Raw genomic sequence first — 23,396 nt, 5'->3', positions numbered from 1 at the left:
ATCTTGGCTGTTGGTGCCTGTGTAAGCCCTACCTACCACCAAACCAGCCACAGCCTCAGGATACATGGGGTGAACTTTTTCTAGGCCTTGACTCTTAGTGAAGAGCTGTTGTAAGTGGATAGTTCCTGGAGAAGGAGAATCCTCCTCTTCAGGGTGTGGTCACTGGAAGGTTTCCTATGCTGTAGCGCTTGGCTCCACACACATGTGCACACATAGGCAGCAGTTACTGGGCTGGATAACTTCTTGAAGTTGGAAGAAGCTCATTTTCTGGAAGATATGGAGTAGCTGAATGGGAAAATATGGTGCAAATTTGACTGCGTCTAATTGTGCATATTAGAGATTCTCAAATATGGAGAAAAGTATGAACTACATGGCTGAATGATTTAAAGACAATAAATCCGCAAAGAAATTATTTAAGGAAATCTATGCAATGTGAAAAATATGTAAATCAAATCTCACTAAAAGGAGCATGGCTAGAGGTCTTACCAGACATTTTAAAGTTTTGTCTGCAGTACCTGAGCATTCAAACATGGAATCTGTGAAAAACAATCCTAACTGTACCTTATTGTTGGAGGCAATTGCACTTGCCATCTGAAACTGAGCACCTCTCATTTTCCACCCTATCATAGATTGTTAATTCTGGTGAGGTGTGGTTTTTATTCCATAAGTGAACAAAATAAATGATGATTCCTAGATGATTTAATAGAGTGGAGAGTGGGATATTACTTTCTCACATACTCTGGTGCCTCAACTTTGACCATGTCCCCTGGAGGGGGAGATTTGGTGGCACTCAGAGGAAGGACAGCAGGTTACCAAGAAGAGACTTGATACCCCATGAGCATATATGGGGAGGTAATCCCGCTCAGGAACAGTCATAGGGGAGGGGAATAAGGGGAAAATGGGAGGGAGGGAAGAATGGGAGGATACAAGGGATGGGATAACCATTGAGATGTAACAAGAATAAATTAATAAAGTAAAAAAAAAGATGATTTAAAATTTCCTAAGCCTTCTCACATATCTCTCACTCACGACTTTTCAGAATTAGAGACACTTGTTAATATATGCTGATCCTGACTTGCATGCCCTCCCATGTTCACCAACAGCAGGGAAACTGTGAAATGGGCAACTAGTTCTTCCATAGGAACATAATTTGTTGTTAAAAAGCAAACTTTCTGAGATTTTCAAAAAAGATGATATCCTGAAGGGTCTTGGGAAGATTATTAAACAAGAAGAAGAAACCACACATGGCAGCATTAAGCAGCCCTAGGCATGACCTGAGTACCTGCTCATCAGTCCCGAGCTTCCTGAAACCTGATGTGCCCTATGCTTGTCTAGAATGTTCTGTAGGGAAGTACTGTTTGAACTCACACTGTATCCCATGCCACCTAAGCCAGATGCTTCCTGAAATATTTAGAAATGTATACACACATGTATACTCACAGACAAAGGTGGACTTACTTATCATGTAACAGTAGGCATTGCCACAACTAGACATGTCATGTTAGGGAACAGAAACCCTAGTAGCACAAGCAGTTTTCATTTTTTGACATGATGTCTAGTGAGATACAATCTATGCTCAAGTTCTTCAGGGTACTTCCCATGGTCCTGTGTAGTCTGTATTGACACTAAGATTCTACTGCTGAGGCACCAAACACTTGAGTCACAGAACAGAGAGATATCAAGCTAGTGCACACATCAAAGTTTCATTTATACTGTCTGGCTTTCATAGCTCTGGAAGGTTCTTTGCCAGCTACTGGGGTAAAGACAACTTTTATCGACCTTTCCTAGGTCCTGTGAGGTACCATAATTACCGACCTGGCAAGATAAGTCCACTGGCACAATAGGGATATTGAAAGACACACACACACACACACACACACACACACACACACACACACACACACACACAGGAACATATAAGCTTATATAAAAGAACATGTTAAATCATTACATATCTTGGTAATATTAGTGAAAAAACAAATGCATTATGGAAATCATGTTAGCTCAGCACCTTCAGAAAATTGTGTAGTCAATTATTATCTGTGTTTAATGTACAATGCTACAGCAAGAAGTTCTTGACTAACAAATTCCTTCTAAGAGAAACACAGTTGATGGGCTCTGATCACAGTTTTCTCAAGTGAGGGGTCACTTGAGCCACAGAAGTACATTTGACACATCAAGGTAACAATGTCATTCTAGTTCAATCCACGTCACACTTGAGCCCACATATTCTCTTCTGACACATTGATTGAAAATTATTTCAAAAGATAACCAGGTCCTTCTGATTTATAGAACTGTTTAAAAGTAAATAATGTATAAACATGTTTCACAATTGAGATCAACAGGTGACTGGTTCAGAAGGAGTGAGTCTCCTTGGGTTTCAGTGTTGGTTTCTTCAGGCCATCATACTGTATTTAAGGGTGATGGTTTCCAAATGTGGTGTTTCAGGCTATTAATCTTCTCACACTTATCCCACAGGATTGAAGTTAATTAGCACTTCCCTGAGAGACCACAAATTCACACTAGAAAACCTTTTCTACGTGTCCAGGTTGTATCATGGTGTTTGTTGAGTTATTATCTCTGAGCTCATGACCAATATCATTGTCAGTTTTCACTGCTGCAAAGTTCTATAGAATACAGATTTTATGTTTAAGACACAGCGAAAAACCTGCCTTCCTATAGTTGCAAATGCTTGAAAAATCACAGAAATTTTCCTAGGAAGAATTCAACACATCAAAATCACCACAAAACTAGGCAAAAGCATGTTGAATTCTCCATGGAAGGGTCCAGTAAAATAATTGTAATACAGTGTTTTGGAATTCAAATATAAGTATATTCCTTATATATTCCATATATATATATATATATATATATATATATATATATATATATATATATATATATATGTTTTTGTGTGTGTGTGTGTGTGTGTGTGTGTGTGTGTGTGTGTGTGTACTAATATGTGGTATTATGCCCATATAACCTAATTATAATAGAAGGTTCACTTCTACCATATTTAAAGTTCTATTGCTTGCTGTTAAGGATTAAAAGTTATACAAGTTTATTATTAGATGACAATATCATGGTCATATCAATTGCTGGACTAATTTTATCAGAAGGTTTACATCTTAGATATGATTCTCTAAAAAGTTAAGGTAGGATAGTTAGAAAAGGTCTTCAAAAACCACAAAAACATGCAGAATATGGTATTTTAAAATGTTTTTATTATTTGAAAAACTCACAGACAATGAGAGAGGTTAATTCCTGGCAACACACAGTCTACCTCAAAGAGGATGATGAGCATCAAAAACGTCCTTATGAAGATGGCTTCAAATGTGGCAAACAAGCCACTGGGGAAAATGTCCTCCATTCTATCATAGACAGAATTCTGTCTAAAAAAAGGACAAGCTTGGATGCATGCAGAGTTGATGGCCAAACTCTGCCAGGACAACATAAGCAAGTCCTCAATAGTTCCTGCCTCATAAATATGTCTGTCAGAAGGCTGAAGAAGATGCTCCAACATAATAGAGAGGGTTTGGTCACTACTCAGGTAGAAAACTGTCTCTGTCATCCTCTCATTAGGAAAGCTACTAATGTGCACTCCTGGCATGCTCAGGTAATCGAATTCGTTCCTTCCCATATCTCTGATGGAGTTGAAGACCAGGTAGCTTATTTTTTACAATGAAGCATAGTTGTTTAGGGCTTAAGATGTTTTTACATCTAGATAGTTGGGTTAAGTTGATAATGACAAGATGTGATGGAGATTGATTTACATTTAGAATTTGAGAGGCACCATGATAGGAAAGATGTGTTCTTCAAGGCTGTCAAATACAAATATCCAAAACACTAAGAATATAGCATTTATATAGCTCCGGATTGTGTCACGGTTCTTCTTGCTTTACGTTTTATTGTATATATGTGTAATAATATAAATGTATATGTAGAAAAAATATTTTAAACAAGAACTGTGCTTAACTCAGCTGCAAGACATCGTGTTTTAGGTTGTGAATGCCAACATGAAATATCGATAATATTAGAGATTTGTGTTTGTGATGAAAATAATTTTAATTTTGAGATTTTTCAAAGATTGTGTGAGTGAATAATGAGATTCACCCTTATCCATCAATGTGGCAATCCTGCAGTAGAAATCTCAAATGGTGGACGTTAGAGTCTTTAAACAATGTTTAAAAAACATAATTAATCAGAGTCCTTGGTGACCTCTCTTTGTATAAGAGTAACAGGTGACAGAATATTCTCAGAGATGGAGAGTGCTTGGATCATACTGCTGGGTTCTCATCCTATCTAAGCAGTGAGGCCATTTCCTACAGCAGTCATCAGGTGAGAGTCCCATTTCCCATGCTGGCCTCCTTACGCTGATGAGCTGAAGTCCACAGAAGCACAGCCTGTTCATTGTGTACTTGACTCACACTCGTTTCTATGGCTTCTGTGATGAGAGTTCCAAGACTGTGAAAACTGTGTGCTGAATCAACATTGTGGAGCTTCTCATTCAGTGACCTAAGCTCTGCAGTGACACTGGGCACAGCAGGACTGGGAGGTTGTGGTCCTTTAGAACACCTGTGCCTTTGGATTTCTTCCTCACAGTGCAGAACCTTCCTGAGAGTGAAACAAAAAAGCTTAGAGACATCCGTGTCTTATCCATCCCCTGCATCAGTTTGCCTTCTAGTGCCCAATGTCCTTTCTTCTGTCTTTCCTTTACATTCAGGGATGCAGGCTTTCCTACAGAAGACACACATTTCCACAGCTTTTCATTCTCTACATCATTGTTCATCATACAAACGTCAGTGAAGGATGTGAAGTAGGTCAGGAACCTGGATGCTGAAGCTGATGCTTAGGGGAACAGCGTAGAAAGTCATGATTTTCCAAACGTGTGTGCTCTTTAATTAACCACAGAGATGGTTGTGAGACTAATGTGGACTGGACTTCAGTGACACATCCCAGTGACCTTGGTCACTTCAATCTTGATGCTGCACACAATTTCCATATTTGGCTGATGATATAAGTATCATCGTGTTTTTAGGACCATGTAAAAAACCTCTTATAATTTGGCAGCAGATGGTCTCAGAATGTGGGCACATCAGGTGCCTCCATCCTCAACAGATACATAATTCTAATCTTGTCAGGCATCCCAAGGTGTGCAGAGAAAATAAAGTAACAATAAAAAATTCTGATTTAGTTGTCACTCAAAGGTCTTAAAACTAGAAACATAATCTAGTAGTGTTCATTTTGCTATAGTGTATATTTTGACATACTGCTTTGACATGACATCATATTGATCCTTCCCCTGTCCTCACACAGGGGACCGAGGTGTCCATTGGGAAATAACAGTGAAGAAAATATTTGTGATGCACACACAGTCTGAGAACCCCTTGGCTGATGAATGAGCTTAGTGGGGACAGATTCAACACAGGGAGATGGGGAGTGTGATGCGGGCCTTTGTCTTATAGACAGCTCAGTCCTATTCCAGTGGCCTCCTTTTTTAAAATGAGGATTTAGGAGCATTTGACTCCTCTCTTCCTTTGCTTTAGTGTTGCAATTTTCAATCTTGTTTCTCAGTTTTCCAGTCTCCCTTCTCTGCATTATTCTGCAAAGTCTTATATATATATATTTACAAATATACAGCAATTAAAAATCTTTGGAGTTTGGTTCTAAGACAACATTTGTTACCAAAATTTTAGTATCTTTTAAGAAATGTGCATTGGAAATTGAGACAAAATCAAAGAAATTGTCAGGCTCAGGCACCAGCTAGTCTGGACCAGTCTCCAGTCACCTAGTCATTCACTACTGCAGCTGAGACTGGGAAGCTGTCATGGGCCTGAGGTTAAAAACCCAGCTCCCTCTCAGGAACATTGTTCTTACATAGGTGAATTGCCCAGACAGGCAGATGAGGGCAGAGTATTTAGAATCACTTAGTAGAAGTAGCCATGGCTTTCGCCTTCATTTTCCAAAACTTTGAAAAATGGACAAACAGGTGAATACAGAGTTCTCGCCTTCCATTTCTCCAAAACTCACAGGACAACAGTATGTTGAAGCCACAGCTGTGCCATCACGACAGAGCACACAACTCCATGACAATCTGACATACTTACATCAAGTCCAGGAGCATAATGCTTTGATTGAACAATCATCATCCTCTGGCTTCGAGTGTGTCCTACTTGGTTTTTGGTGACTCCATCCATGTGGTCCCAGATATCAATGAGAACAATGCTCTTTCTACTGCTAGGTGCCACACAGAAGTACATCTGTGTTTGATATGTTGATCCTCAAGGCAGAATGAGTCAAAGATTCTTTATACCATGATCAGGGGCAGCATTGCAAACACAATCATTAGATGTCTGGAGGAAAGGAAAGGGAATCACAGGTTAAAAGGAAATTAATTATGTTCTTTAAGTTCAAGAGCACTATAAAAACTAAACTTCATCAAATAAACAGAGAGGGAGAAAAGACACATTACGTGTTGCATGGGTTAGAAGCTGTTTAAATCTAAGTGTCACGCAGTAAGAACCACTACGTACACTGGCCTCACTTCTCAGTGCAGGAGCCTAACACACTTTTTATTACCAGCCCCACAGCTGGTCAGGGATGGTTCTGTTGTGTATGGTTTGTGTGAGGATGAAGGAGAGACTGAAGGTCATTTGGGATCATGGGTCATTGACCCTGTCTGATTTCCCTGTTGGCTCTAAGTTGAATCTCACACAATCTCTAGTGGTGGAATCCTACTGAGTCTCTGCCCTGGGTCTTGGCTTTGAAAGTCTCAAGGGTCCTTTTTTTTCTTCTGGATCTGATCCTGGTCCCCATACAGAATCCCGTCTACCCTGTGTGATGCTCTGCATTTTTTCAAGTCAGAGTTAGTCCTACATTTAAAATAATATATGTGTTGTGGAAACTGCTCTGTGCTTAAAGTTTTTTACCACATAAGAACAAAGACCAGAGTTTGGTGCTTCAGAAGTACAAAAAGAGGTAGGTATGGTAGCCAAAAAGTAATCCCACCTCTGGTCCCGTTAGACAGTGTGTGTGATCTTTGGGATTAACTAGCCATCCAGTCTATCCAGATGCTGAAATCTAGGCCAAATGATTGATTTATTTTCAAAATTATAGTGTAGATTGATAGAAAAAGACCTGTCAACATGTGCAGACACACATACACACACACACACACACACACACACTCACACACACAGACTCACACACATACACTCACACAAACTCAAACACAAACTCACACCACACACACCCAAAGAGAGGGGGAGAGAGATAAGGGGGGAGAGAGAGAGAGAGAGAGAGAGAGAGAGAGAGAGAGAGAGAGAGAGACAGAGAGAGAGACAGAGAGAAAGGGAGGGAGAGACAGAGAGAGAGCGACAGAGACACAGAGAGACAAAGAGATAAAGAGCCAGAGCCAGATGTAGACATAGAGAGAGACAGAAAAAAACCACAGTAAATACACACATCACAGTGGAAAACTAAAAATTGATTAAACATTTGGACCATTCAAGGATTACTATGTACTGTCTCTGTAGAGAGAATCCCCATGGACAGCCAGCACCCACACAGAAAAATCCAGCCCTCCATGTCCTTCAGGACTCTGAACAGGTTGTAACTCTCTGTCACTTAGAGCGCTGTGTGCTCTCAGCGCCCCCTGCTGACCATCAGCTCCCTGCAGGGAGGTTTGAGTCTGAGTTCTCAGGGTCACTCACTCACTGTGTGTCTGGCACAGTAATATGTGGCTGTGTCCTCAGACCTCAGACTGTTCATGTCCAGGTACAGCGTGTTCTTGGCATTGTCTCTGGAGATGGTGAATCGGCCCTTCACGGCATCAGCATAGTTGATGTCACTACTACCAGAACTAATATATGTGACCCACTCTAGCCCTTTGCCTGGAGCCTGGCGGACCCAGCTCATATAATAGTTACTAAACGTGAATCCAGAGGCTGCACAGGAGAGTTTCATGGACTTTCCAGGCTGTACCAAGCCTCCACCGGACTCCACCAGCTTCACCTCACACTGGACTCCTGAAAACATGGAGAATACTGGTCAGAAAACAGTCATAATGTTTCTCTTTCTGATGTCCACACTACACACAGCATCTCTTCTCCATAAATTACCTTTTAAAATAAAGACAAAGAAAACCAAGCTGATCCCCAAGTCCATGGTGAGTGGTCTGTGCTCAGTGCTGATCACTGAATGGGAGGATCTGGGAATCCAGGGCTGAGCTCCTGTGCCAGAGCTGCAGGGTCAGGGCAGGACTGTTTTTCATGGGCACAGAGAAGCCTCATTTGCATGTCTTCTTGCTGTTGCAAGCTATGTTGTTGGACCTGGGCAGGAAGCAGTGCTCATAGGTGATATAAGACATCAAAGACTGATGACAGTTATAGAAATTAACACAGAATGGTTGCTCTGTATGCTGCTTTCGATTATTAAATATTCATCATACTTTATTCAGTTCTCCTTTGGGTACATACACACAACATATTGTATATATATACTAGTATGTCTCCACTGTATAATTAGAAAATTAAATATCTCATCACACTGTCGTGTTTCTATATATGAGCTCAGTCTTTCCTATTGTGTGAACCGGACATGGTTTCTCCCTGATATAGCTGTTGGACAGGGTCATGATTGTATGGAAATGTTATCAGAATTCCTTCTCTGTGATAAGCACACATGGCATTTTTCTCAATTTCACACATTTCTGAGCGAACACTCTCTTCATGGGGTAGGAGGCTTGCAAATTGTGTCATCATTTGTTACTGCTGATTGTCCACACAGTGTTTGCAATGGAGATGTTGTTATTGGCAGCACACTAGCTTGTTTTGCAACTGAAGTCTCCCCATGATTTCTTCAAATTCTGTTCAACATTGTCATCTTCCACTTTTACACCAGACAAGAAATCACTGTCTTTATGTTAGGCTTGACTTCATTTCCCCATCAGACATTGCAGTTCCTGGGAGATGAGGAGACCATGCGCAAAGCCACTGAAGGTGTGGCTGCTGAGAGCAAGGTCAAGAAGTGAAGGCAAGGACAACCTCCCTGCCTGTTTATGCCTTCTGTACCCTTCCCCAGTACCTGTCACACTGACTATGTCTTCAGGATCTTAACTTTATCTCGTAGCTTCAGATGGGGACCCCATGGCCTTGTTTTGGAGAGGTGAGGGGCACCTTGACCATGTCCAACTTTTTGTCTTTCACCGTCTGAACCATGTTCCAGCGGCTTGACCCTACCATATGGGTTCAGAACTAACACTTCACAGATGAGTATAATAAAGGTGGGATGTGCATTTTACAAAAGAATTATTTGATTATCTCTGTAGCCCATTTTTAATTGGATTATTTGTTTCGTTAGTGTTTAATTTCTAGAGTTCTTTATATATTTTGGATATTAGTCCTCTGTCAGATGTAGGGATCATGAAGATCATTTCCTGGTCTTTGAGCTACTATTTTGTTGTATTGACAGTGTCTTTTACCATACAGAACCCTTTCAGTTTCATGAGGTCCAGTTTATTAATAGTTGATCTTAAAGCGTGAGGTACTGGTGTTCTGTTCATAATGTTGTCTCTTGTGTCAGTGGGTTCAACTCCTTTCCCCACTTTCTCTTCTATAAGATTCAGTGTATTTAGTTTTATATTTTAAGGCCCTTGATCAACCAGGACTTTAGTTTGTGCAGTATTATAAATATGGATCTATTTGCATTTTTGCCATGTATGCTTACAGTAATACCAGTTCCTTCTGGCTTTTATGGTCTCAGCTGAGAAGTCATGTGTGATTCTGATAGGTATGCCCTTATTTGTTACTTGGCATTTCCCCTTGCAGCTTTTAATATTTTTCCTTATTCTCTGCATTTAGTGTTTGTATTTTTACAACACTAAAATTTTCTTTTATGGGAGGATTTTCTTTTATGTTCCAATCTATTTGGTGTTCTGCAGGCCTCTTTTATGCTTGAAGGTATTTCTGTTTTCAGATTATAGAATTTTTGTTCTACTGTTTTATAGCAAATATTTTCTGAGCCTTGGATAAATTTCTAATCCTATTATTCTTAAGTGTCATCTTTTCATTGTGTACTTTATTTATTGGTTGCTTTGTGTCTGGAATTTTTTAGACTTAACATTTTCCTTGAATGATGTATCAACTTCCTCAGTCATATCTTCTACACCTGAGAATCTTCCCTCCAGCACTTGTATTCTGTTGGTGATGCCTACCTATGTATTTCTGTTTTATTTCCTAAGTCTTCTTCGTGTATAGTTTCCTCAGTTTGTGATTTCTTGTTTCTATTTCCATCTTTAGATATTGAACCTTATTCCTTTCCTGTACCTATTTTTTTTTTAAATTTTCAGTATTTCTTTGAGTGATTTACTCATTTCCTTATCTAACACTTCAATCTTTTTGGCTGTATTTCCCTGTATTTCCTTAAAGCCTTCCACTTCAAAAGCCATAATTATCTTTGTTAGCATATTTTTAACATCATTTCCAAGTGTTTTGTTGTGTTATTGGATCTAGGGCTGCTTGCTGTTGGATAACTGAGTTCTGCAGATCACATGTTTCTCTGGCTTTCGTTGCTCACATTTTTACCCTGGCCTTAGCCATCTGGTTGTCTCTGGCATTACCTGGTAGTTCCTTTACCAGTGGAGTTCTCAGGAACTTGGGAAGAGCCTTGGTTAGGGAGCTAGATGTTCCTCTAGGAGCTCTTCTCAGATTGTTGGTTATGTTCATTCTCTTACAGTCATGTGGTACTCAGGGATCTGTCTGAAGCTCCCCTCTGATGGATGATGGTTAGCACCACTCAGGAGCCTGGGGCTGTCCTCTCAACAGAGCAGTTTATGGAGTCATATGCCCTGTGAGTGGCTCTCTTGCTTTATGGTTAATGAGGTACAGCTTTCCAGACAGTGCACTCAGACCTGTTCTTGCTCTTTGCAGTTATCTTGGAGACCTTTGAGCTTAGAGGACATGATTTTGTCCTTTGGCAGATGGGTCGCTCTTTGTAACAGCAGCTGGGTATTTCTCTGTGGATCTTAGACGTCAGCAGGCCTGAGGTTGGAGCTGTGTACATTGGTTGACATACAGTGTCCACCCACAGAATAGTGGGGGTAAACCTGTGGCCCTGGGACTTTCCTCAGCATCATCAGAGTGACTTGAGTTTGGACCTGTTTTCCCCTCACCATGGCCTTTCCTCTCATCTGGGAAACACAGACATTGTAGTTTTGGTCTCCACAGCCAGTGCCTGTCAGTCATTCTATAATCACTGCTCTTCTGCTGCTTTGATACCATGATTCATCAGCACACCCATCTTGGTTCCTCTCTCTGATTCTTTCTTTCTTTCTTTCTTTCTTTCTCTCTTTATTTCTTACAATGCTCTCTTAACAATTTATCTGTCCCTATCTGAATCACTATTATATTGCTGTGAAGAGAATCCATGACCAAAGCAATACTTATAAGAGAAAACATTTCATTGGCGCTTGCTTAGAGGTTCAGAGGTTAAGTTCATTATTGTTATGGAAGTGAATTTTCCCAGTCCACCCTGAACCCATCACCATGTAGAAAGGAATCTGTTATGGTTTAGAGGCCACTATTTTGAGAATGGGGTATTTATAGGACTTATGGGAGAGTTGAGTAGGATGAGTGTGTGAGTGTTGGCAGCTCAGCAGCCTAGTGTGGAGGCTGTGGCTTTGAGAGCTCCAAAGATCAGCATCAATTCAGAAGCTTGTATTGGCCTGAGGCTTATGTACAGCCAGTACAGTCTTGGTGTTGGTTCATGAAGTTGCAATGCAAACAGACTCTAAGTATAAAAATGCTTACCTTGGGATGTATTTAAAATAATAAAACATGGAAATATTTGACTGTGTTATAGATAAAGTTTAGGTAGTAAGCTTCAGTTTGCTGTGGAGAAATTATCAACCCAGAATCCAAGATGTAGTGGTTACCTTTTGCTCGCTATATAATATCTATTGAATGTTTGCTGTGAAAGAAGTATGTTACTGCATCAAAGGGAGAAGTATTTGAATTCATTTAGTCTATTAAGTTTTCCTTCAAATCCATGCTGGATGAGAATATCTATCAGGTGGCTTTGTTTGCTTTTGTGGCATTGAGACTTAAGCCACATAAAACTTCCATAGCCTGCATTGCTGCCATATTACATGCTAATCTGTATAATACAAAACATCACAGCCATTCAACACGTTATTTATTTGACTGTTCTTTTTGTATACAATGAACATTGAAAGAAACAGAGACAATTATAGAAATCCACTGTCAGATACATGAGGATAAGTCATAGAGGCTTTGTTTTACAGAGTTTCAGAGACCTCTGACTGTCTAGCATGATCTTTAGACATCCAAAACAGATGTTGAGGATTGGCTTGACAAAGTTACAAAGATGTGCAGCTAGTCACCACTGCAATTAAATATTATGTATGGTCCAGGTGTAATTTTGTCTAAAAATCTGTCATTTTTTCCTAAAAGTATCTTTTTCTCTTTATTTTTCATCGCTAAGGAAATTCGTACAGGGAAACCTTTTTCCACAGAGAATGTTGAAAGATGCCATCTGGCCACAGGCTTGAGACAGTGATACAGTGTTTTGCTCTGATTGTTAGCACCCAAGTAGAAACTGCATAAAAGAAAAGTTAAGACTTTGGCATAACTGTTCCTGGCTAGACAGTCTAATTTTCCTTTATAATCTACTTTGGGAGAAATAGAAGGTGGGCTTGCAACATCCGGCCTTGGAGATCTTTACAATGAAGGACCTGTTGGCAGTTAGGCTAGGCTTGGATAGCACACCTGTTGTCTTGGGATTGGGTGTAAGTCAAGTTTTTTCTTTAGTAGAGAACATTTAACTCAAACCCTGTTTTTGTGGCCATCTTGAAAACACAGTGGCTTTAATACAGGAAAATTTATGATTAAACTTCCTGAGTATTGTTTAAGCTGAAGAAATAATCAGGTTATGTTGAGCATTGCTTGCAAATTGATTTTCTTTTTAGGTATTATTGTACTCTATACAGAATTGTTTGTATTTCCTTGTTAGACTCTTCTCTTGTTTTTTGAGTTTTGAATGTGCTGTTGATTGTAAAAGATGGGAAAAATCATGATATCTGTACTAAAAAGTTGAACTTCACTTTAAATAAAATACTAGTGTTGGCCTAAGGAGAATAGCAAGCAAGTAAGAAAATGAGAGAGTAAGCTAAAGAGAGATAGACAGTGAGATAGATGGAGAACAGCAAGCATGAAGAGAGATAGATAGATAGGAAATAGCAAGTAAGAAGAGAATTAGAATGATGGAGAACAGCAAGCAAGAAGAGAGGGAGAAAAAACAAGAAAATGCCAATCTCTATGTTTAATGAAAATGTCATTTTCATCGCTACCAGCCTGTATGTGAGACTTTTTTTGCCAGTTGTACTGGGGTTTCTAACTCTGAGTGTTCTACATGGTATTTGCCAGCATTGTAGAGGACCTATGTTCACACGTCAGGCCATAGGGACCCGTTTTTCCCCATCCATATTTGTTTTTGTTCTTTCTATTACTGAATGTACCCCATACCATTATCAGTTAGGGTTCAATTTTTATTTCTCTGGTGATTAGAGATATGGGACTTTTGCAACTTCTTCTACTCAAATTCATTGGTCCAGGTAACTGATCAAATCAGGATGGAGGGCAGAATGATGTGCAAGCAAGGGGACATCACCTCAGACTTCTGTGCTGTCTTATCTCTGTGTTGTCCTTTGGATTCACACCTCACACAGGTGATAAAATGAAGTGATTTTGAGAAAGTAAATGATATTGCTCTCTTTTATGTGACAAACAATATCCTAAGCACTGATGTTGATAGTTGAAACATGCTATTAATCAAAATGAGGAATGTGATTTTGAAATTTTACCAATTGAGTTAAACCCTCATGTATACCACTTAAGAACTCTTCAGCTTCTGAACTGCTTCTCCAGCACCTATGTGATGGTCCCTCTTGTGTTTGATGCAGGTCTGTTTACAATGGCCTAAATATCACATTGAACTTGATGAGCTTAGAACACATTTTATCAGTGACAACCAGACATGAACATAAAAAGAGAACATTTAATCTAACAGAACCTAAGAAACTGATCTCAGGCAAACTGAAATTGTTGGAAGGTTGACTATGGTTCACAGATTGCAGAATGAGAAGACTAAAAAGGCATATGGGAGAGATTATTTAAAAATTTGCTGTATGTATATTGACAACAATTAATATATTGTGTTCATCATAGATAGAGAGGGTAGATTTTATTTGGCATCACCAGACAATATCTGTGTTTTCCCTTAACTGTGGACACATATGTGAAAACATCATGACATGCAGAATACAACTAAGTCCAAACATCACTTGACTACAATAGTTTAGGAATGTTTCTAAAAATACAAGTGGAAGAAAAATAAACCGATTAATAACATCTCCTTTGTGGTTGTCAGATACACTGAACTGTAGTGAAGTTTCTTGATAAAAGTTAACTAAATAAAGTTTTTTATTTTACATTATTAAATTATACCAACATTTAAGTATTCCTAAATTTTCTTATGTGTTAAAAGTGGTTTATTACATTACTACATATACACTGGTAGATTCATAATTATAATGTTGTCTATGACTTTTTAATTCCTGAGTATTTTGCACCACTTAGAATAATTTAGAGGTATCAATATTTTTTAGCTTTTCCTGATAAGTAAACAATTTGAAAAGTCTATAATTCACTGAAAGAAGTAACTAGTAGGAATAGTAATAGTGTTATTTAATATGGTAAGAGAACATGACAAATTTGAGGGTACAGGGAATGATGAATTTTATTTTCATGTCTGCTCATACTGAATCAGGTCAATCAACTTATCTGTGACCATCTTCCTGAGCAATAGAACTGTTGGGGCCTTCAGTTATTCCTATAAAATCTATTTACTGAAACATCATACATGATTTATAAATCAGTTATTTACCTTTGTTTAGTTGACAGTGACATCAAGGTGATATTTCCTGATGGTCAGATGGAATTAGGGAAAGAGCACCACAGAAGTCATGCCTGCTTATCATTTGCTATCAGGAGACACACTATGAGGACTCTCACACTGGTGCTTTAGATTGAGGTGGAGTGTGCCAGGATTCTGTCTCATCACCTGGCTATGTTTTCTTTCTAACTCTCTAGGACTAACCAGAAGACATAATCAGGAGGAGGATTTCAAGGACCAGCCACACCATTGTTACCTCTGCTCTCCTCCAGAGGAAAGTATTTGTCTGAGCTTTCTTGTTCAAAAACTTAAAACTGTATGAATATTTAGATGCTCTTGTGGCACACAGTGTTAGAATGTCAAGAATATGTCCTATATTTTCTGGGTCATGTGGAAATGTTTGAGACTTAGAAATGCTTATCCTTGGCTCTGACACATGTTTGGTCTAATCAATCTGTTTAAAAATTTGCCCTGCTCATCCAGTTCTACTTCCAAGCATGTAAGCTGATGCTCAACTTGACCCAGATAAATATGGCAGCGGATCCACTGCTTTCCACACAGTGTGGAACTTTAAAATTCACTGTTATCTGTAATGATCTTTCGGTTTTAACAGTCTACTCAATTTGGTCCCGAAGCTTCATCACAAAGTAGTGGTGTCACTAGAAGAGTTTCAAGAGAAGCCACAGCCTCAGATGAGCAGATTCTCTTTTCCTTTTTAAGGCTGCTCCATTATGTTAGCATAGGCCCCACAGACAACACTGAGTTTCTGCTTGATACTGTCCCAACTCATGTAAGAGATACCAGGTTCTTCCTGTCAGCAGGACCAGATTTCAGGAAGAGCAACTATGGATGCTTTGTAAGCTTCAAAACACCAACAAGAACTCAACACCATAGATTCAAGTGTCTGAGGGAAGGGCCGAGGAGAGATGGGGCAGAGACTGTAGCTGACACCAGCTGGAAAGTATACACAGGTGGCTGTGAATTTCATGAGTTGAGGTACACAACACACCTGATGAAAATCTATAATTTTGGCCTATGAGGTGTAAGGTAATTTTTACCAAGAGAAAGTGCATTAAAAATAAAAATGTCAAAAATGATAACCAACTATATATTTTTTGGGGGTCCTGTTGGTCCAGAAGAAGGAAACAATGGAGATTGTAGTTTCTAAGCAACCTTGGAAAATCACAGTATCTCAAGGAAGCTTCAGTTTTTCTATCACAAGAGCTAAAATACAAAGGATGAATTACTGAAAACTCAAAAATGTCAAATGCTCTTACAAAAAATTCCAATTAACAACTGCCATAATGTCAGTCACTTACTTACACACACATTCATATTCAGATATATATATATATATATAATTTAACCCATATATATAAATTTATATGTTCCACATACATGGATATATAATTATGTATACATCATATAATTATATACATACACAATATATAACTATATAATTTATATGTTCCATGTATATGGATATAAAAGGTTATGTATATATGCATTTATATAGAACATATAAAATTATATCCTATTTAGTCTGATATCAAGAAATAAATGAATAGCTTAGATGATTTGAGGGTAAAAAATTTTGTTTTAGTGTACCAACAAAAACCTAGTTTGGTAGAATATGACAGTGGAGAACGGCTTTTACATGATTGCCTTGGCTGGGAGAAGAAACTATTGTTCTTAGTATTGAAATACAAGTGCATGCAGCATAGTCTTAAATTCCCTAAATGTAATAATCTAGAAAATCCATGCTTGGCTTCAGTGCCCCCTGCTGGTTTGAACATGCCAGTAGAAAGGTTGTTTTTTTGTGCAGGCTCAGAGTGGAGTTTCCTCACTGTGTGTCTCTGGCACAGTAGTACATGGCTGTATCCTCAGTCTGCAGACTGTTCAGTTTCAAGAACACATGGCTCTTGGAGGTGTCTCTGCTGATGCTGAGCCGGGATTTGAGAGCTGAATTGTAACTTGTTCCTCCATTATACCACATAGCGCCCATCCACTCCAGACCCTTTCCTGGAGGCTGGCGAACCCAGTGTACACCATAGCTGGTTAATGAGAAGCCAGAGACAGTGCAGGTGAGAGACACGGTCTGTGAGGGCTGCACCAGGTCAGGTCCTGACTCCTTCAGCTGCACCTGGGACAGGGCACCTGGGGACAAATTAAGATCACAATCAGTCACACATCTCATAGATGACATGCCAAAGTCCCTCTCCTGAAGCCCTGAAACACTTACAGCTTGGAAAGGTCACCAGGCAGAGGAGCAGCAGCAGGACAGCCATGCTGTGATGGAGGCTTCAGTAAGAAGGACATGGGCTTCTCAGCTAGGCCTGGGCTTTCAGGCTGAGGCTGAGGGCTGCTTTGCATTGGGGGAGGTTCCTGAGAGGATAAAAGGAAGAACACAGCAAGAATGCCAGTTTCATTTCCATGCAAAAGTAATTCAATTCTCCTGTTTAAATTGTTGTATAACAGTCTTACTGCCTCCTTCTGCCAACCTAATCTAGACCTGGCAGCTTCTAGCTTCCATTCAATCTGATCGAGGCCTAGAATATTTTCAGCATCTGAGACTAACTTCTTAACAAACTCACCCTCACTTGTTCTTTCTGAACACTGGACGGGCTAGTTCAGGTCCCTTATTGTGCCTGAACTCTTCTTCCAGCTGATTTATTTAATTTAGCTTCTCTCTTGGCCTGGGATTGCTCAGATTGGCTTCAAAGTAAGTCAGCAATCTGCTCTAATCTTCTGGCTTCTCATTTTCTGGCTCATTCAGTCTTCAGCTGAGTTCTCTCTCTGCACCACCCTCTCTAATACTGTTCTGGAAAAACTGCCTTCTCCTCTGAAAAACTGCCTCTTAAGTAGCTTCCCTTACCACTCTCTTCTCCTTAGGGTTGTGAGTATCCTATTCTGTCAAATCGTCTGTGATTCATGAACTTTTCTGCTGCTCAATTAGACATCACTTTCAAACATGGGTGCTTCCTTCTACAAACTAACTTTACCCTTGTTTGGGATTTAAGACGTGTACCACCACCACACCTGGACCCACACTTTTCTTTACATGATTCTGGCTCTATCCATGTCTGATCTTGAACTCACATCTGTTTGCCTCTGTTTCTTGGATTAATGCATGCTTGTATTCTAGCTGGATCACACAGAGCTAGAAGGTCTTTGGATGTGATCTCATGCCAGAACAGCCATAGTCTGAATTAACATTCCACTATGTTTCCAAGTGTCTGAGATGTGCCTTGTGGTTTCTGAGGAAGTAGTAACAATAAATCAGGAATATTTTTGCTTCTGCCTGGATATCCAGTTCCATATGACAGGAAATTGTATGATTCACATTGTACAAAACCTTAAATGGGTCCAGATTCCTGCTGTGCAGGCAGAAGAGGGTAGCATATCCTCAGTGCATGTATGTCCCTGTCAATTCCAGCAGAAGCTGAGGATGAAATTTAGTCATATGATGTGCATTGGCTCTTAGTCATGTGAAAGTCAGACTAAGGAAGTCCTTAAACTTTTATCTTAGTGTCAATCATGTAAATCTTGCTTTTTCACTCACTAGGAAATCCCACTTGTGAAAAAGAAATTCACAAACATTTAGTATAAGTGATTATAAATGTTTATCTAAGAGGAGACCCACGGGATTGCCTTTCCTGTCATATCAGTGGGCTCAGAGTATTTACCTGCACACATGAGAACTTCCTACTTGGAGAGGAGGTCCTGATTTATGTTTGTTTATGTGTGTCTCCATCTGCCTGTCTGTCTGTGTGTGCTTTTATGTTTCTCCTTGTCTTTTTACAGTTTGAAACATATCACAAATCAAGGATCCTAAATAAGATTATTATTGCATTGTTGAGGGATGGGAAGATCAGCTGTTCACAAAACCTCATAAAATGGAAGTAGTATGTGGGAGGGATCCAACACACAGGCACCTACCACACACCTCGTTTGAGCTGCAGGACAGCAGTGACCATTATGTCACCTAAGATTGAGCTGAGACACAGAAAACACCAGCACCTGTAACCCATAGGTTGAGTGTGGCCTCTGGCCACCCAGAAATACCACAGAAAAGACTCTGGTCCTCACCGGTCTGAAGGCTAATGCCACACATCTGGCTGGTGGGCAGCCTCTGGCTCCTGGGCTCAGGCACACTTGAAAGGGCCTTGTTATGCAAAATCTCCAGCATCTGTGGGTTCTAGTTCTGAGCAGACACCACAGTGTGGAACATGAGAGAATCTGACCACAGGTCACCTCAAAACCCACAGAAGGATATGGCTGTCCAAGCAACCATCAGGGATCCTGTGTGTGCACACAGAATCTGAAATCCCAGGGCACAGATAGAGCCTTGGCTTACAAAATCCACCAACATTTGTGATTTCAAGCCCTAAGCAGATGCCACAGTTGAAAATACAAGTAGATATGACATCAGGTCTCCCAGAAAACCCTCACCAAGCTCCAGGTAGACAAACAACCACCAGGCTACTGTGTATGCCTGGCTGGCGAGCAGCATATGAAATCCCTAGGCACAGAAAGAGCCTTTGCTCACCAAAACCCCAGCGTCTGTGGCTCTAAGCCCAGAGCAGACACCACAGTATGGAACACAAGTAGATCTGACCCCAGGTCGACCAGAAAGAACACAGAGAGCTCCAAGTCTTCAAGCAGCCACCAAACACAGGCTCCAACCAGAGATGTTGCAACAGGAAGAGGTCAGAGTAAGAACAGGAACTATTCCAAGGTCCATTGGACATCACCAGAAATCAGCAGGCTCACCAAAACTGCCAGTCCTGGAGATACTATCACCAACAATGCACAGGAGAAGGATTTCAAATCTGGGGTTTTCAAAATGTTAGATGCTTTAAGGAGGAAATTAAATTCCTCAAACTAGAACAGGAATATAAAAGAAAGAGGTGAAAGAGTTGAACAAATCACTTGAAGAAATTAGTGAAAGACAACAAACTATCATCAAACATTAGAAGGAAATGAACAAAAAGTTTCAAGACCTAAATGTGGAGAAGAATCTATAAAGAAGACACAATGTGAGATAATACTGGAAATGGAAAACCCAGGGTAGAGGAAAGGTTCTACAGACACAAGCATTAAGAGCAGAATTCAAGAAATTGAAGAAACAATGTCAGGGATAGAAGCTATGACTGAAGAAATGGATACAGCAGTCAAAGAAAATGTTACATCTAAAAACCTCCTGACAGAGAATATCCAAAAAATCTGGGAAACTATGAAAAGACCAAATCTAAGAATCATAGGAATAGAAGAAAAAGAAGACTCCCAATTGCAAGGCCAAGCAAATATGTTCACGAAAATCATAGAAGAAAAGCTCCCCAATCTAAGGGAATAATGCAGATAAATAAATATGAGGCCTTTAGAACTCCAAACAGATTGGACCAGAAAAGAAAATCCTCCCACGACATCATAATCAAAACAGTAAACATACAGAAAAAAGAAATAATATTGAAAGCTGCAAGGGAAAAAATGCAAGTCACATATGAAGGCAAACTTATCAGAATTACACCTGACTTCTCAATGGAGACTATGAAGCAAGAAGGGTCTGGACAGATGTTATGCAGACTCTAAGAGACCACAGATGCCAACCCTGACTGCCATACCCAGCAGAACTTTCTTTATTATTATTATTATTATTATTATTATTATTATTATTATTATTGATTTATTCTTGTTACATCTCAATGGCTATCCCCTCCCTTGTATCCTCCCATTCTTCCCTCCCTCCCATTTTCCCCTTACTCCCCTCCCCTATGACTGTTCCTGAGGGGGATTACCTCCCCCTCTATATGTTCATAGGGTATCAAGTCTCCTCTTGGTAACCTGCTGTCCTTCCTCTGAGTGCAATCAGGTCTCCCCCTCCAGGGGACATGGTCAAAGGTGAGGCACCAGAGTATGTGAGAAAGTAATATCCCACTCTCCACTCTACTGTGGAGAGTGTTCCATCCATTTGCTAGATCTGGGTAGGGGTTTAAGGTTTACCGCCTGTATTGTCCTTGGCTGGTGCCTTAGTTTGAGTGGGACCCCTGTGCCCAAATCTGTCTATCATAATGTTCTACTTGTAGGCTTCTAGGACCATCTGGGTACTTCTACTTTGCCTTTCTTCCATTATTCTCTCATCTAGAATCCCACTAGAAAGTCCTCTCCTCTGTCTCAGTTTCCTGGTAAGTGAAGGCTTTTGTGGGACATGCCCCTTGGGCTAATATGCAGATATAAGTGAGTATATACCATTTGACTCTTTCTGTTTCTGGGTTAACTCACTCATTATGATCATTTCTAGCTCAATCCATTTATCCACAAATTTCGGGAAGTCCTTGTTTTTAATAGCTGAATAGTATTCCATAGTGTATATGTACCACAGTTTCTTTATCCATTCTTCTATTGAGGGACACTTCGGCTGTTTCCATGTTTTGGCTATTATGAATAAGGCTGCTATGAACATGGTTGAGCAAATTTTCTTGCTGTGTGCTGGAGCATCTTCTGGGTATATTCCAAGGAGTGGAATAGCTGGGTCTGGAGGAAGCCCTATTCCCATTTTTCTGAGATAGCACCAGATAGATTTCCAAAGTGGTTGCACTAGTTTGCATTCCCACCAGCAATGAAGGAGTGTTCCTCTCTCTCCACATCCTCGCCAGCATGTGGTGTCGCTTGAATTTTTGATCTTAGCCATTCTGATGGGTGTAAGATGGAATTTCAGAGTTGTTTTGATTTGCATTTCCCTGATGATTAAGGAGGTTGAGCATTTCTTTAAGTGTTTCTCAGCCATTTGATATTCCTCTGTTGAGAATTCTCTGTTTAGTTCCATGCCCCATTTCTCGATTGGGTTATTTGGTTTGGTGGTATTTAATTTCTTGAGTTCTTTATATATTTTGGATATTAGACCTTTGTCAGACGTAGGGTTGGTGAAGATCTTTTCCCAGTCTGTAGACTGTTGCTTTGTTCTCTTGACAGTGTCTCTTGCCTTACAGAAGCTTCTCAGCCTCATGAGGTCCCATTTATTAATTGTTGACATTAATGCCTGGGTTGTTGGTGTTCTGTTCAGGAAGTTGTCTTCTGTGCCAATATGTTCCAAGCTCTTTCCCATTTTTTCTTCTAAGTGACTTAGTGTCTCTGGTTTTATGTTGAGGTCTTTAATCCACTTGTATTTGAGTTTTGTACAAGGTGACAAATATGGGTCCAGTTGCATTTTTTTACACATAGACATCCCGTTAGAGCAGCACCATTTGTTGAAGATGCTATCCCTTTTCCATCGAATGAATTTAGCTTCTTTGTCAAAAATCAAATGACCATATGTGTGTGGATTCATATCTGGGTCTTCGATTCGATTCCACTGATCAACCAGCCTGTTGCTGTGCCAGTACCATGCTGTTTTAATTACTATTGCTTTATAGTACAGTTTGAGATCAGGTATGGAGACTCCTCCGGAGCACCTTTTATTGTATAAGATTGTTTTAGCTATTCTGGGTTTTTTGTTTTTCCATATGAAGTTCAGAATTGAACTTTCAATGTCTTTAAAAAATTGTGTGGGTATTTTGATAGGGATTGCATTGAATCTGTAGATTGCTTTTGGTAGGATGGCCATTTTTATTATGTTAATTCTCCCTATCCATGAGCAAGGTAGATCCTTCCATCTTCTCATGTCATCTTCAATCTCTTTCCTTAGGGTTTTGAAATTTTTTTCAAACAGGTCCTTCACTTGCTTAGTTAGAGTAACTCCTAAGTACTTTATATTGCTTGTAGCTAATGTGAAGGGTGTAGTTTTCCTAATTTCTTCCTCTGCAAGCTTGTCATTTGTGTATAGGAAGGCTACAGACTTTTTTGAGTTAATTTTGTATCCAGCCAATTTGCTGAAGGTGTTTATCAGCTGTAGGAGTTCTCTGGTGGAATTTTGAGGGTCACTTATGTAGACTATCATATCATCTGCAAATAGGGATAATTTGACTTCTTCCTTTCCCATTTGAATACCCTTGATCTCCTTATGTTGTCTTATTGCTCTGGCTAGAACTTCGAGTACTATATTGAAAAGATATGGAGAGAGTGGGCAGCCTTGCCTTGTTCCTGATTTTAGAGGAATTTCCTTGAGTATCTCACCATTTACTTTGATTTTGGCTATTGGCTTCCTATATATAGCCTTTATTATGTTGAGGAAAGTGCCTTGTATTCCCGATCTCTCTAAAACTTTAAACATGAATGGGTGTTGGATTTTATCAAATGCTTTTTCTGCATCCAAAGAGATGATCATGTGGTTTTTTATTTTCAGTTTGTTTATGTGGTGGATTACATTGATGGATTTCCGTATATAAAACCATCCCTGCATGCCTGGAATGAAGCCTACTTGGTCATGATGAATGATATCTTTGATGTGTTCTTGTATTCGTTTCGCAAGTATTTTATTTAGTATTTTT

General features: G+C 39.7%; 1 gene segment (V, D, J or C); it reads right to left on the bottom strand.

Annotated features, from left to right (window-relative positions):
• Positions 1–6,108: 6,108 nt before the first annotated feature.
• Positions 6,109–23,396, bottom strand: part of LOC311603263 (immunoglobulin heavy variable 3-11-like) — a 35,469-nt gene continuing 18,181 nt past the window's right edge. The window contains exons 2-3 of the V gene segment in view: positions 7,713–8,027; positions 6,109–6,353 (exon numbers count right to left, since the gene is read on the bottom strand).

This window comes from Acomys minous (genome assembly GCF_964271855.1).
Source record: "Acomys minous genome assembly, chromosome: 8".
NCBI lineage: Eukaryota > Metazoa > Chordata > Mammalia > Rodentia > Muridae > Acomys > Acomys minous.
The sequence above is the reverse complement of the archived record's forward strand: the minus strand, read 5'-3'. Positions and strand labels throughout refer to the sequence as shown.